Source organism: Dermochelys coriacea, chromosome 23 (assembly GCF_009764565.3).
Source record: "Dermochelys coriacea isolate rDerCor1 chromosome 23, rDerCor1.pri.v4, whole genome shotgun sequence".
NCBI lineage: Eukaryota > Metazoa > Chordata > Testudines > Dermochelyidae > Dermochelys > Dermochelys coriacea.
In genome coordinates, this window is record NC_050090.1 from 9,479,050 (window position 1) to 9,482,880 (window position 3,831).

The following is a 3,831-nucleotide window of genomic DNA, read 5'->3' on the forward strand; positions in this document are numbered from 1 at the left end:
AGTCCAATCCCCTGCTCAAAGATGATAGCAGACATGTAGTAATCTGCTAGCTTTCCATAAGTCTCTCAGGGTTACCCAAAATAACTTTTGGCATCTCTGTCCATTCATTCAACATTCCACTCTATTAGAATCTAACAGTCCAGAGATAAATAATCGTTCCCTGGATCCATTGTTATAGCTGCTTTCTGTGGAAAGCAATCTGACAAGTGTTTTCATCACAGCATGGGCTTTTCCTGTGTTGACTAAATTCAGACTTAATTGGATGATTTCCATTGTCACACACAATGACCCATGCTCTGAAGTTAACATACTTCTTCATTTACTATTCCAAGGCTCCAATCCCTTTTGATGGGCAATTCAATTACATAATACAATTGCTTTCCATTACATTATAATAGGGACAGATAAGTGAAATCAATACAAGTAACATTTCTTTTGTTTTCATGCAGTTTAAACATCAAACATCTTCTTATCTTAGCACTAACACGTATTTTGGTCTAGGGTTATCCAGTTACTGGGTTTATATAATGTAATGCAATAGGTTTCCGAGAGGTGAATATATCTGAATCACTTGGTAACAGTGACTATTAAGTAATTAATTTAACATACTAACAGGAAGGAAAATACCAAAGAAACCTACCACAGTAGGATTTATCTTCAAAAAGAGGCACTTCAAAAAATGAGGAGGCTAGTTAAATGGAAATTAAAAGGAACAGTCATAAGAATAAAATTCCTGCAAGCACCCTGGAAACTTCTTTTAAATGCCATAATAGAGGCTATATGTGCACCCCAAATAACAATAACAATTAATAATTAAACAGTAAGAGGAGCAAAAAATGCCACCATGGTTAAACGACAGGTAGTTAGAAACAAAAAGACATCTTTTGGAAGTCTAATTCCTACTGAGGAAAATAGAAAGGAGCATAAACTCTGGCAAGTCACGTGTAAAAGTATCATTAAGCAGGCCAAAAAAAGACTGTGAAGAGCAACTAGGAAAAGACACAAAAACTAACAGCAGAATATTTTTAAGTACAGCAGAAGCAGGAAACCTACCAATCAGTGGGTCCACTGGATGATTGAGGTGCTAAAGGAGCACTCAAGGATCACCATACCACTGCAGAGAAGCTAAATGAATACTTGGCATTGGTCTTCACTGCAGAGGATGTGAGGGAAATTCCCAAACTTGAGTTATTCTTTTTAGGTGACAAATCTCAGGAACTGTCTTGGACTGAGGTGTCAATAGCAGAGGTGTTGAAACAAATTGATAAATTAAACAGTAATAAGTCACCAGGACCAGACAGTATTCATCAAAAAGTTCTGAAAGAACTCAAATATGAAATTGCAGAACTCCTAACTGTGGTATGTAACCTATCAGTTAAATCCATCTTTGTACCATGTGACTTGCAGATAGCTTATATAATTTTGTATTTTATCCCAATTACTATTTATATCTGTCATTAACTACTTTCTCTTTCAAAATTAGTTCCAAGACCATACCTATAATTGAGGTCAAATTAACGAACCTATTGTTTCCTGGATCAGATTTTTTTCCTCCCTTAAAAATAAGTATTATATTAGCAATTCTACAGTATGACACCCGAGTTTACATATTCATTAAAAATCATTGTTATTGTGCCTGCAATTTCATGTGCCAGGTCCTTTAATATTCTTGGATGAAGATTATCCGGGTCCCCCAGTTTGGTCCCATTGAGTTTGAGTTTTACTTCCATCTCAGATGTGCTAATTTCTACTCCCATATCATTATGTCAAAGCAAAATAAATGAGAGTTGTTTACACGGTTAAAGCAGTTAAACATACACATACACATAATTTTCAGTCTTAGGTTTCAAAAGGTGATAGAGCTTCTGTAATATGCCAACTCTGTATGACCTTCAGGGCTGATCCATTCACATCCTGGGGATCTTTTTGCCTATGTTTAGTAATCCTAGCCACTTCAGAGTCCAAGTCAAATAAAAGAAAACAATTTTTCTTGTCAAGCCTTTATATTCTCTTCTACCAGATTTCAAGCTGATGGGATGTGTCCACATGCATGTATCCTCTTCATGAGTGGTTGGGGGAAACAAACAACAAGTTATTTGTTCTTAAATGTTCCACAATGGCTCATTTGCTTTCCGTGGACCTTCTTGGTTGGCAGGACATAACACCTTCTGTAGGAATCTAGTATTTTACATTAAATAAAGCTTCTTTCCTGTTTGGTGAGTTACACTGGTAGAGGGCAAACTCTTAAATATTGCCTTGTAGTGTGGGATAGAGATATTATAAATGAGATTAACACATGCAAAGATTTACAAGCATTTCATAAAGTCTAAAGACCAAAGACATTTTTATAAATCTAACACCTATTTCAAGAATGCTAACACACAAGTGAGCCAGACTAGTGTCCAATGATGCATTTGTTACTGTTCAACATAGGCCAAGGGGCCTTGGCATGAACTGGCTCTCTGGTATGCCAGTGTCACAGCTATCAAATGTCATTTGGATTAAAAAACCTAGATCAATATAAAATTAATGGGATATACATTAACTGGATTAAAAGCTGACTAACTGATATATATCAAAATGTAATTGTAAACAGGCCATCTGTGATGCTGGCAGAAAAGGTGCCAGCTCATGCCAGAGCCCCAGGCCTTACTCTGCATGCATACAAATGCATAGCAGGCCAATCTGCTTGTGTATTAATATAAATCAAAGTGACTGTTAAATATAGAAGAGATTATTAGATTTTTAAACCTCATGAAAACTAATGGGATATTGCATGCATTGTTTTCACTGTTATAATGCAGTAGCAAATATTTGCATTGTGTAACTAAATAACCCATCAAAAGAGAAAGAAGCTGTCATAAATATAAAGGGAAGGGTAAACACCTTTAAAATCCTTCCTGGCCAGAGGAAAAAACGTTTCATCTGTAAAGAGTTAAGAAGCTAGGATAACCTCGCTGGCACCTGACCAAAATGACCAATGAGGAGACAAGATACTTAAAAAGCTGGAGAGGGAGGAAGAAACAAAGGTTTTCTCTGTCTGTGTGATGCTTTTGCCGGGAACAGAACAGGAATGGAGTCTTAGAACTTAGGAAGTAATCTAGCTACATATGCGTTAGATTCTGTTTTGTTTAAATGGCTGATAAAATAGTTGTGCTGAATGCAATGGATATTCCTGTTTTTGTGTCTTTTTGTAACTTAAGGTTTTGCCTAGAGGGATTCTCTATGTTTTGAATCTAATTACCCTGTAAGGTATTTACCATCCTGATTTTACAGAGGTGATTCTTTTACTTTTTCTTCTATTAAAATTCTTCTTTTAAGAACGTGATTGCTTTTTTCATTGTTCTTGAGATCCAAGGGTTTGGGTCTGTGTTCACGTATGCAAATTGGTGAGGATTTTTATCAAGCCTTCCCCAGAAAAGGGGGTGTAAGGTTTGGGAGGATTTTGGGAGGAAAGAAGTTTCGAAGCGGGCTCTTTCCCTATTATATATATTTGTTAGACATTTGGTGGTGGCAGCAAAAAAGGCAAGGGCAAAAGGTAAAATAGTTTGTATCTTGGGAAAGTTTTAACCTAAGCTGGTAAAAATAAACTTAGGGGGGTTTCATGCAGGTCTCCACATCTGTATCCTAGAGTTCAGAGTGGGGAAGGAACCTTTACAGAAGCTTTATGGAATTAAAATGAAGAACTTTAACAGAAAAGTGCTAATTTCAGAGGAAATGGTCATTGTATGTGATGATCGGAGGTCAAAAAGTCAAAATGCATTCCTCACTCTCCATCATCAAAGGAAATGCCCATGTCGGTAATGATATTGTCAGCTTGTTTTCTCTGAG